Genomic DNA, 13,601 nt, shown 5'->3' with positions numbered 1-13,601 from the left:
AAATAATTTTTGGAGACCTTTAAAGAAGCCGTGGATTTTTTAAATAATTTTTGGAGACCTTTAAAGAAGCCGTGGATTTTTGGAGACCTTTAAAGAAGCCGTGGATTTTTTAAATAATTTTTGGAGACCTTTAAAGAAGCCGTGGATTTTTTAAATAATTTTTGGAGACCTTTAAAGAAGCCGTGGATTTTTTAAATAATTTTTGGAGACCTTTAAAGAAGCCGTGGATTTTTTAAATAATTTTTGGAGACCTTTAAAGAAGCCGTGGATTTTTTAATTAATTTTTGGAGACCTTTAAAGAAGCCGTGGATTTTTTAATTAATTTTTGGAGACCTTTAAAGAAGCCGTGGATTTTTTAAATAATTTTTGGAGACCTTTAAAGAAGCCGTGGATTTTTTAAATAATTTTTGGAGACCTTTAAAGAAGCCGTGGATTTTTTAAATAATTTTTGGAGACCTTTAAAGAAGCCGTGGATTTTTTAAATAATTTTTGGAGACCTTTAAAGAAGCCGTGGATTTTTTAAATAATTTTTGGAGACCTTTAAAGAAGCCGTGGATTTTTTAAATAATTTTTGGAGACCTTTAAAGAAGCCGTGGATTTTTTAAATAATTTTTGGAGACCTTTAAAGAAGCCGTGGATTTTTTAAATAATTTTTGGAGACCTTTAAAGAAGCCGTGGATTTTTTAAATAATTTTTGGAGACCTTTAAAGAAGCCGTGGATTTTTTAAATAATTTTTGGAGACCTTTAAAGAAGCCGTGGATTTTTTAAATAATTTTTGGAGACCTTTAAAGAAGCCGTGGATTTTTTAAATAATTTTTGGAGACCTTTAAAGAAGCCGTGGATTTTTTAAATAATTTTTGGAGACCTTTAAAGAAGCCGTGGATTTTTTAAATAATTTTTGGAGACCTTTAAAGAAGCCGTGGATTTTTTAAATAATTTTTGGAGACCTTTAAAGAAGCCGTGGATTTTTTAGTAATTTTTGGAGACCTTTAAAGAAGCCGTGGATTTTTTAAATAATTTTTGGAGACCTTTAAAGAAGCCGTGGATTTTTTAAATAATTTTTGGAGACCTTTAAAGAAGCCGTGGATTTTTTAAATAATTTTTGGAGACCTTTAAAGAAGCCGTGGATTTTTTAAATAATTTTTGGAGACCTTTAAAGAAGCCGTGGATTTTTTAAATAATTTTTGGAGACCTTTAAAGAAGCCGTGGATTTTTAAAATAATTTTTGGAGACCTTTAAAGTAGCCGTGGATTTTTTAAATAATTTTTGGAGACCTTTAAAGAAGCCGTGGATTTTTTAAATAATTTTTGGAGACCTTTAAAGAAGCCGTGGATTTTTTAAATAATTTTTGGAGACCTTTAAAGAAGCCGTGGATTTTTTAAATAATTTTTGGAGACCTTTAAAGAAGCCGTGGATTTTTTAAATAATTTTTGGAGACCTTTAAAGAAGCCGTGGATTTTTTAAATAATTTTTGGAGACCTTTAAAGAAGCCGTGGATTTTTTAAATAATTTTTGGAGACCTTTAAAGAAGCCGTGGATTTTTTAAATAATTTTTGGAGACCTTTAAAGAAGCCGTGGATTTTTTAAATAATTTTTGGAGACCTTTAAAGAAGCCGTGGATTTTTTAAATAATTTTTGGAGACCTTTAAAGAAGCCGTGGATTTTTTAAATAATTTTTGGAGACCTTTAAAGAAGCCGTGGATTTTTTAAATAATTTTTGGAGACCTTTAAAGAAGCCGTGGATTTTTTAAATAATTTTTGGAGACCTTTAAAGAAGCCGTGGATTTTTTAAATAATTTTTGGAGACCTTTAAAGAAGCCGTGGATTTTTTAAATAATTTTTGATTTCTTTAAATAACTTATTGAGACCTTAAAGATGTCGTGGATTTTTTAATATAATTTTAGGAGACCTTAAAAGAAGCCGTGGATTTCTTAATATCATTTTTGGCGACCTTAAAAGAAGCCGTGGATTTTTTAATATCATTTTTGGCGACCTTAAAAGAAGCCGTGGATTTTTTAATATCATTTTTGGAGACCTTAAGAGAAGCCGTGGATGTTTTAAATAATCGTTGGAGACCTTTAAAGAAGCCATGGATTTTTTAAATAAATTTTGGAGACCTTTAAAGACGCCGTGAATTTTTTGAGTAATTTTTGGAGAACTTAAAGACGCCGTGGATTTTTTGAGTAATTTTTGGAGAACTTAAAGAAGCCTTGGATTTTTAAAATAACTTTTGGAGACCTTTAAAAAAGACTTGGATGTTTGAAATAATTTTTGGAGACCTTGAAAGAAGCCGTGAATTTTTTAAATAATTTTTGGAGACCTTAAATGAAGCCGAACATTTTTTTAATAATTTGTGTATACCTTTAAACTAGCGGTGGATTTAAAAAAAATTGGAGACCTTTAAAGACGCCGTGGATTTTTGTTAAATAATTTTTGAAGAGCTTTATAGATGCCGTGGATTTTTTAAATAACTTTAGGAGACCTTTAAAGATGCTGTGGATTTTTTATACCCTCAGCCTGTAGGCTAGAATGGGTATATACACTTTCATACGGGCAAAATGTGCCTCATCGAAATAATGGTTTTAGACCCCAAGTATGTTTGGACGAAATGTGTTTCAGACAATTTCGAGTCGATTGATCAATGTCCGTCCGTCTGTCTGTCTGTCTGTCTGGCTGGCTGTAGCGCACGATAACTCTCGAAGGGATGAACCGATTCGGTTCAAATTTTGGCTTTCGTAATATTTTGCCCAAACTTAGTTTAAGTTCGAAGATGGGCTATATCGGTCCACTCCTTCGAAAATGTTCGGAAAATTTGTGCGCACGATAACTCTTGAAGGGAGTAACCGATTTGGTCCATACTCTGCACATCGTGACACTTGTACCCGACTTAGATATGGTTTCAATATGGACTCAATCGGTCCACTCCTTCGGGTACCTCCCACACAAAATTTCGGAAAAGTTCAGTTTAGGGCCATCTCTCGAATCGCTTTGATTTTTGTTTTAGCAACTCGCATTCACTGCCCCCCATACAAGTTTCATTAGCGGCAAGTCCATACTCCCTGAGAAAATAGCATGAAAGTGGCAAAAACGCCCTATGACACCGTGTGAACGGATCTGCCGATTAGGTCCAAAATTTGGCCTTACAAATATTGTGTCCAAACATAGTTTAAGTTTGAAGATAAGCCATATCGGTCCACACCTTCAGGTATCTCCCCCACAAAAGTTCAAAAATGTTCGGAAAAATTGTGTTCACGATAACTCTTGAAGGGAGTGGCCGAATTGGTCCATACTTTACACATCCTAATATATCTACCAGATATAGATCATGTTCAAATATGGACTATATTTATCCACTCCATACGGTACCTCCCACACACAAGTTCGGATAGGTTCACTTTAAGACCCGATATCGAATCACTTTGATTTTTGTTGAAGCAACTTGCATTCGCTGCCTCAATTACGATGGTAAAAGTTTTTTTCAGGGGCAAGTCCATACTTCTTGAGCAAACAGCCCGAAAGGTGTAAAAACCCCCTATGACACCATATGTTGTGGCTGGAGATCCACTTCCATAATTGTCAATGTCGATCCATCCCTTTTAGTATCTCCTCCGCAAAACTTTTGATCTTTAAGCCTAATCAACATTTTTGTCGGTTCAAACGTCCAAATTTTTAGAACCCCCTTAATACATAAAATACACAGGCTGAGGGTATATCTCTGTCGGCAAAGCCGACTGATACTTTTTTACTTGTTAAAATTATGTTTTGAGATCTTTAAGGATGCCGTGGATTTTTTAAATAACTTTAGGAAACCTTTAAAGATGCTGTGGATTTTTTAAAATTATTTTTGAGACCTTTAAAGATCCCTACTAGAATAAGCGGAGAGTGGCATAAATCGCCAGACATAACCATTATTATTTATCTGAAAAATTACGTCACCTTTTCTGGATCATGGAAATCCTTTCCATCAGAAGCTCTCTGAATGCCGCACATTCATAAGACATTTGCGAAGACTAGTTTAAGAGAGTTCACTAATTACTGCATCACATATTTGCCCAACCCTTGCAGAAAGGATATTTCGGGACATCAACACAGCTGCAGACGCTCGCTATGCATGTTATTTTAATCGACAATTTGTCGAGCTCACCTAACAGAGATGGCCTGTCAGAATGTGTGACATATATGACATACTTTTCCGACATATGATACATCATCGAAAACTTCGTAAACATATTTAATATCAAGAGGTTTCCGTCAAAAGTAAAATTATATAAAAAGGTCTCAAAGACGATGGCAACTTATGATGACATCGACGTCGAGAGGACATCAAAAACGGAAATTGAGCTGGCGCTCATCAATTGAGGAAATGTACGTCGCACCTCTTCAACAAAGGGGAGTAACTCAAACAAAGACTCTTGAGGTTATACTTCTCTCCAGCGCACACTGGTACCAACCTGCGACAAAAATCAAAAAATCTATATCAGCAAATCTCTCCGACAATTCAGCAGAATATCTCTAAACATATCATATTTTAATATTCCAGCACTGTTTTAGTAATTTATAACAGTACTTAACAAAACAAAACAGAAGAAGTTGACGTTTACGTATGATCTCTTAAAAACTTTTAAAACATCAGTAAGGTTGTGACTTCTTACAAGCCAAATAACTCAAAATTGAAAGGATTAAATTATTTTTTTCGAAATGAAAGTATTAGTATACATTTACATAAAAATTTGTACACATTCGCATAAAATGTGCTGGAAATCACATTTTTATAATACTTTTTTGTGATTTTTTTTCAAGTCCTAAAAATTTAAGTTGAGTTTCACTAACCTTGCCATCCTTCGCCACTCTCCAAATTTGTTGAACAATGTTCGAAATAGTGTCAAGTTTACAAAAAATTTGGTTCCAGCTGCATATATTTGCATTTCCGTGTGTGACATTAAAAATACTGACGATGCCTCTGGTCGTTTCAGTGAATATGCCGTATTACTGTGTTCTCAGTTTCTTCTTTTTTTGTGTTTTTATACCCTACACCGCACCGTGGTTAGGGGTATTATGTCTTTGTGCATTTGTATGTAACATACAAAAGGAAACGAAATAGACCCATAGTTACTTTTGGGGATATACATATAATCGCTGAAAATTGGGGACTACAATTGTTTTGGCAATAGGAAGAACGCTATTGCTTTTGGTGAAAATCAGTTCAGATTTGGATATAGCTCCCATATATATTTTCGCCCGATTTCACGTATTTGCTGCACCAAACACGCTATATAAGTCCGATTTCAATGATATTTGGAATTCGGCTGGAAATAAATGTGCCAAATTATATCGAAATCGGTTAAGATCTTTTTACATTTTTATATTTATAGCCTATATCACAATGTGGAAAAGGGTATTATAAGTTTGTTTTGGTAAAAATTCATGTAACACCGCGAAATATTCGTCGGAGACCTCCAATGTGGTATACCAATCTTCATATCTCGACGAGATAAAGCGATTTTGAGATGTGTGTCCGTCCGTCTGTCCGTCTGTCCATTATAAATTGTAAACACGCTCCCGGAAATTTTGTATGGAGGTCGGGTTCAGATCAGAATAGATCCCTATTCTTATTGGTGATGATCGTGAAATATTTAGCGGGTGAAATGGACCAAAAACATAATATTTATCCAATTTTCTAGCGGCTCTGTAGGTCTCAAGAATAGTCCGATCAACGCGTAATTTTAAATAAGGTAAGAGTATATCACAAAGGAGAAGCTTGCAATTTGAGATGGCGATCGGATAATATTTAGAGGGTTAAATGGACCAAAACTTTTGTGTGAAAATTGTGAAAATTTTTAATATACAGCTTATATTTTAATTCCTGGAAGTGACATTCCGGCCAAGTGAGATATACTTGATAGTGGAACGCTTGACCTTTCAATTGATGCCAATTATGTTGGTGTTAATGAACAGATAACAGAGTTACAGCCTAATATATTCCGTTTATTTGTTTGTAGTGTAATAATAAACTCGCTAGAAATCGCAATTATACATCAATAGTCACAAAATTTTGCACCGGGTAAGAGTATAGGTCGAAAAAGATGCCTACAATTTTGAATGATGATCTGATATTCTTTAGCGGGTGAAATGGACAATTACTTTTGTATGAAAAATATAAAAATTTTATTTTTGGTCGATATTTTAATTCCTTGAGGACATATATATTTCGCAAAGTAGCCTACATATGGAAAAAAAACTCCTGACCTTTCCTCTGATGTAAATTGCAATAAAATGTTTGCTAGATAACGGGCCTACTGCCTAATATATAATGGGTTCTGTGTAGAGAACCACATTTTTATCCCATGCTACATATTGTCTCTCCAAAAGTTTATGTAACACCACGAAATATTCGTCCTAGACCCCTTATTTGGTATGCCAAAATTCATATCTCGACGAGATAAAGCGATTTAGCGATGTTTGTCCGTCCATTAAAAATTGTAAACAAGCTTAAGGCCGCAATTATGGACCGATTGTAACGAATTTTTTAAGGAGGTTGGGTTCGGGCCAGAAAAGAAATGATTAGTTTTTGGTGATGATCGTGAAATGTTCAGGGGATGAAATGGACCAAAAACAAAATTTTAACCAATTTTGTAGCGGCTCTGTAGGTCAAAATAAAAACGCGCAACAATTTAAACAAAGTTTGAGTTTATGATGAAGATGAATCGTACAAACCAACGTGAAGATCAGATAATACTTACTTAGAAACTTTTGTGTGAAATTGGTAAAAATTTCAATAACGTAGCGGTTAAACAACGGAAGTAGTACTACATAAGTGGGTTTCATAACATTTTAGTTTGTGTGAACTAAATTTTCCTTTCCTGCTACAAAAATGTCTTTGTCATGCTAGATAACTTTTTGGTTTCGGTCATAAGTATTATACATTACATCTCTGATATTTGATAATTAAATTTTCACAATCATTGAAAAGAAGTTCCGTGGAGAGCGATTGTCCAGGGATAGTGGTATAGGGTATCCCATGGTCGGCTCCGTCCGACTATAGACTTTTCTTACTTGTTTTGGTATATGTATGATTCTACATATAATATGAAAAGCAAGTAAAAATGTATTATATCCCCTACCATGAAATATTCTGACCGCAAATGGAATAATTTGTTTCCTTTCCAGTCCACGATACCAGTCGGAGACGTTTTTTGACCAGTCAGAACTCCAAATAGCAAATTACAACCAACTCGAACCGAAAATTTAGATAAAAACCTCAAAATAACTGAAATCGGGAGGTACCGTAATATGAGGGCTATACCGAAACCTGGACCTGAGACCACAATTTTTGGCGCAGAAGATTTTTGATCATTGAGAACTTCTGATGGCAAATTACAACCAATTCGGGCCAAAAATGTTGATAAAATCTTCAAACTACCTGAAATCGGGAGGTATCGTAATATGAGAGCTATACCGAAACCTGGACCTAAGACCAACATTTTTGGCGCAGAAGGTTTTTGACCACTGGGAACCCCAAATACCAAAGTACAGCCAATTAGGGCCGAAAATGTAGATAAAAGCTTCAAAATACCTGAAATCGGGTGGTACCGCTACATGGGGGCTATAGGAAAAACTGGACCCATATTGATGATTTTTTGCTTAAAGAATTTTTTACGTAGTTTTAGCATATTCTGAAAAAATCAGATTGATCCGACGATTATAAATATTTTTGTCGCACCTTCCCATACAAGTGGGACCACTGTGCAGCGTCCGATATAGCTTTCTACTTGGCGATCATCAACACTTGTTCTGTTAGCAACACAGCAATACACAAGCGTTCCACACCATCTCCACATATATGAATTATTCGAGGATTTATCTCCTGTGTTCCTAACTTGTTCCTAATTTGTATCCGCCATCGTGCATAATTTTATCCACGAGCATGGATAATTTTATCACCAAAGTGTACACATTTTTGTAACAACGCATATAGTTTTATCCAACATCGTGGTTAATTTTATCCACCATCATAGATAATTCCATCCACTATCGTGGATAATTTTATCCACCATCATGGAAAATTTTATCCACCATCATGGAAAATTTTATCCACCAAAGTGGATAATTTCATCATCCACCATGGTTAATTTTATCCACCAAAGTGGATAATTTAATCATCCACCATGGTTAATTTTATCCATCAACGTGGATAATTTTGGTAGATGGATAATTATACCATCAATGGTGGACAATGTGGATAATTTTGTCCACCATTATGGATATGTTTATCCACTAAAGTGTACGAATTTTTTCAACAACCCGGATAGTTTTATCAACCATCGTGGATAATTCTATCCACTATCATAGATAATAAAATCCGCTAGTATGGATAATTTTGTCCACCATTGTGGATAATTTTGTCTACCATTGTGGATATTTTTATGCACCAAAGTGTACAAATTTTTTCAACAACGCGGATAGTTTTATCCACCATCATAGATAATTTTATACACCATTATAGATAATTTTATACGCCATCGCAGATAATTTTATCCACCATCGTGGATAATTTTATCCACCAGCATGCATGATTTTTTCCACCATCGTGGATAATTTTATCCGCTATCGTAGATAATTTTATCCACAATGGTGGATAATTTTATCCGACATAGCAGATAATTTTATTCACCAGCATGGATAATTTTAAACGCCTTCGTGGATAATTTTTTCCACCATTGTGGATAATTTTATCCACCATCGTGGATAATTTTATCCGCCATCTTGGATAATTTTATCCGCCATCGTATATAATTTTATCCACCATCATGGATAATTTTATCGACCATCGTGGATAATTTTATCCACCATAGTCCATACTTCCTGAAATGATGGTCCAAAAGCATCAAAATGCCTTCTGGCACCAACTAAACTGGTTAATACGTAAGATAACCCTCGAATGTAGAAACCGGTTTGGTCCAAACTTTGTCGTATTATTTCTTACAGACTCGGATTATGTCCGAATATTGACTACATTGGACCACCCTTTCGGGTACCTCGCACACAAAGCTTTAAAAGAATGCAGTTTAAGGACTCGTCTGGGATAGTTTTTAAATCTATGGCAACATGTTGTGTATGCGGCCCAAGTTTACGACGGTTCAATTTTTTTCGGGAGCAAGTCCATACTTCCTGCGAAATTGACCCAAAAACCCAAATAACCCTGTAGACGTCAGAAGTATTGTGGTTACTTGATTTCTTTAGGTCCGAGGCTGAGTGCATATCTGTGTCGGTGCAGCTGACTAATACTTTCTTAGTTGTTCAATATATCAGAAGTTTCCTTACCAAATATTGTTGATATACATAGGGTAATGTAACCGCATATAACATGGTACCAATACGACGAGGTCATACTTACTGCGAAAAGTTCTCAACATTCTAAAAAACTTTAATTAAATATTTCTAGGAAAAAAATGATTTTGTATTCGACCTGTCCATTGTTTAAGGGCTCAATTTCTGGTCGAAGTTCTACCTCATAGGAAAACTGTGATTTCAGTGTCAAATTTTGACGAAATGTTATTGTGAACAAATTATGTATGACCGTTTGTGAAAAAAACCAGGACATATTGGATTTGTTTCAATTGTTTATGTTTGTCGACGAATCTATTTACTTTTACTTTCATCTACCCTGTTTTATTCCAACCTATGAATGAATGGGCTTAGATAGTTCCACGAATATACATGAGTGTAGTCTCTATTTTTGTCATTTTTATTCATAGTGAGACTTCAACAAATTCAGATATGGGCTTAATTTCATAAATCAAAAGAAAATATATGTTTTTTTAAGATGAAAAGCAAGTCTTCATGCAAACAAACAAAGAAATATCCAACTAATTTCTAGTTTAAAGAGAAAAATTGCCTCCAATGATGTTTTCATTAAGTAGTGTGGTTTACTGTATTACCGTTAGGGGTTAAAGAGTTAAATAATGATGTGTGTGTGTGCGTTTGTTGGATAGTTAATGGCCAACACTTTTTGACATCGGACCTATCTGATATCATGCTATTGTCATGTCATATGGCTGTGTACTAATGTGTTAAATCACAGCCTCACAGAGACTGTATTAACTAATTTGTGTTGTCTGATTAGAAGAAGAAAGAAATTTCTTATTTTCCAATTCTAATAGGAAAATAAATATTGTGTTGGATTTCAATGCTTTGTTATTTAGAACAAAAGACTTAAGCAACAAACCCTAAAATGAGAATTTGAGTCTTTATCTATTTGTTTAATCAAATTCAAATCATTTAAAGAAACAGCTGAATATTGGTTACATTGGTGTTTTTTGTTTTTCATCAGCGCATTATTCAAACACACACATATAGTCATAAATCTATTTTAACACGTCTTGGGTGGCAATAAATTAGAGGATTTTATTTTGTATGTTTTTTGGAAATCTACTTGTGAAGTCAACATATGGGAATCAATAAAATGTTTGGAGCATTTCCCTCTCCTCTTTGAAAATGGCATCTCAAAAGGGCAATGATTAAACACTTTTTAATACGAACGATGCAAACCTATGACATAAGTTTAAGAATTGTTTTAAGAAAATATGTAAACAGGGGAAGGTTTGTAAGAATATGAGACTGGATATAATTTTGTTTGTTTGTTTTACTTATTTACTAGAAAAGGCAAGGGAATGTGAAAGGAGTGTTTGGGAATGTTAAAAGAGTATTTGACAGTTTTTATGAAACCAGTAAAGAAAAATAAAGTATCAAAATCCCTTGGGGAATGTCCAAAAAGGGACAGAGAAAATATCCAAATAATAATTCGTGAGAAAAGTAAAATAAAAAGTAATTGTTGGTTTAAGAAATTCATTCATCATTCGCTTTTTTAATCCCTAGACTCAGATAGGAAAATATAGAAAAATTAATAGATTAAATTTGTTCCATAGACACGGTCTATTTAAATGTTAACAAGAAATGACAATCTATAGATGCTGTCTTGTCTTGCCTCAATTTTACATTTTATAATTTATATATTACTAGCAAACTGCCCGCTACTTCGTGTGCGGAAAGAATATAAAAAATAAACAATATTTAATAATAAGCAATATTTAATATCTTTAATGCAATAACAAAATTGTACCATATTTCGTAATTTTCGTAAGCCTGGGTTTAACCTTAAAAAACTACCATCTTATATCAGCCATTATTAGTTTTCTTGACCCAATAATAGTAATTTACATATAAATGCACAAGCATGAATTTTCGAAACATCCTCCTAAAATTTCAATTTCTGATAGGTATTTCTTAAAACACGTCCATATACCAATGTTACACACTAATACTCACCCTAACTCAAAAAAAAAAAAGATGCCAGCTCTGTCCCTACACCCAACAGCAATTAATTTTTAATTTATTTTACACTGAAAGAAAAATGTTTCATTGATTTTGGACCAAAGTAGAGTTTTATTGAATAAATGGAAAGTTTCATTAAATAACAATAATGAGTTTTTTCATTATTCCAATGAAATTTCCCCAATTATACAATAATATTGCTCTATTAATTCAATAAAGCAGTTAGAAGTTACATTTCTATCATTGCTATGAAACTTACGCATTAATACTATGAAACTATAACGAAAGTTATTTTATGTAACTTCTTCCTTAACACAATGAAGTCTTACGTTGGTTCAAAATCAATGACAAATTTCATTGATACAACGTAATTTTCTTTCAGTGCAGTAATTTTCGTATAATTATGGTACGTATATTGGCAACCACACATCTCAACCCTACATGTCATTAATACAAAATAAAAACAGTAATCTTAATTCCAAATCTCGGGATTTCAGCTGTATGCGTTCATCCAATACCAAATTGTACCGAACATACAACTCTTCGTACCTATAAGTAAGATTTTCCAAAACTGCCGCAATCCTTCTCTTTAATAGTATTCTTAATTTCAGCCCTATTCGTTCCAAAAGTACCTCAATTCCACTCTTTAACGGTAATCTTTATTCCAAATTTCATGATTCCAGCTCTATTTGTTCACCCAAATCCAAATTGTATCAAATTAAGTACCATTTTGTACTTTTCCTACACTCCAATTCCTAATTGCAGGATTGCAGCTCTATCCGTTCACCAAATCCAAATTGTACCAAATTTAGTACTTTTCGTACCATAAGTACCAATTTTCAAAACTTCGTCATCATACACTCCAATAGGAATGTTAATTCCAAATTTCAGGATTACAGATCCATCCGTTCACCCAAATCCAAATTGTACCAAATTTAGTACTTTTCGTACCATAAGTACCAATTTCCAAAACTTCGTCAATCCTACACACCAACAGAAATCTTAGGTCCAAATTTCAGGGTTCCAGCTTTATCCGTTCAACCAAATCCACATTGTTCCAAATTTAGTACCATTTAGTACGTTTCGTGCCCATAAGTACGTATTTTCAAAACTTCCTAAATCCTAATTTCAGGATTCTTCTACGTCGCAAACCCAACTTAAAATTTCGCACCGATCAGACAATTGTCGGAGGAAAATAGGGTTCTCTACACAAAACCAATTATATAATAGGCAGTAGGCCCGTTATGTAGCAGGCACATTATTTGCAATTTGCATCAGGGGAAAGGTCAGTAGTTCTTTTACTATATGTAGGCTACTTCGCCGGAATTAACATAATGACCAAAAATAAAATTTTGATATTTTTCATACCAAAGCAATGGTCCATTTCACCCGCTTAATAATATCAGATCATTATCCAAAATTGCAGGCTTCTTCTTCGACCTAAAATCTTACCTCGTGCAAAATTTCGTGACTATTGAGCTATAATTGCGACCTTCAGCGTGCTTCTGATTACACTACAAGCAAATAACTGGATAGGCTGTAATTCTGTTATCTGAGCACGTAAATCAACATAATTGGCATCAATGGAAAGGTCAAGAAATGACCTTCCAAATGTTATTTAAATAGGCGGAATGTATCTTCCAGGAATACATGTATAAGCTGTATATTAGGTTAGGTTAGGGGATGTGCAGCCACTAATTGTGACTGCGTCACTCGGAGACCTTCCGGTCCATTGTGATCATCCAGTAGAAAAAAGCTGCAGGAAAGGAGGAGGTGGAAAAAGGGAGGATAGTGGAAAAAAAAGAGAAAGTTGTTAGCACAGTGAAAGAACGAATAGATTACAAGAATGTTTAAGAGTGGAGTAATAGTTTTAGAGTAGGAGAAAATATTTATTTTTAATGGTAGGCAGAATAGTTGAATTTATTTACGCGTCCAGGTTGCGCTGTCCCAGCCACTTCAGATTTTTTATGATGTTGTAGATTACAGCAGGTTCCACAGTTGAGTAGAAAGTTAGACACGGTGGAAAGTGAGCACTTACTAACATATGATGTCTACCAGCCATTGCTGGACAACGACACAGGATGTGCTCGATCGTCTCTAACTCCTCCCGTCCTCACAGAGTCTGCAGTAGTCAGTAACATCCTCATCCCATTTGTTGGTATGGGCCCTGATGTAGCAGTGTAGAGTAATGACTCCCGTCGTTACTCTAACTTCAACTTTACTCAGGTTCAGCAGAGAGTTCGTTCTTTTGACTGACAGAGACGGCCAT

Source organism: Musca autumnalis, unplaced genomic scaffold, assembly GCF_047663935.1.
Source record: "Musca autumnalis isolate F117 unplaced genomic scaffold, ASM4766393v1 scaffold_2, whole genome shotgun sequence".
Taxonomy (NCBI): Eukaryota; Metazoa; Arthropoda; class Insecta; order Diptera; family Muscidae; genus Musca; species Musca autumnalis.
The sequence above is the reverse complement of the archived record's forward strand: the minus strand, read 5'-3'. Positions refer to the sequence as shown.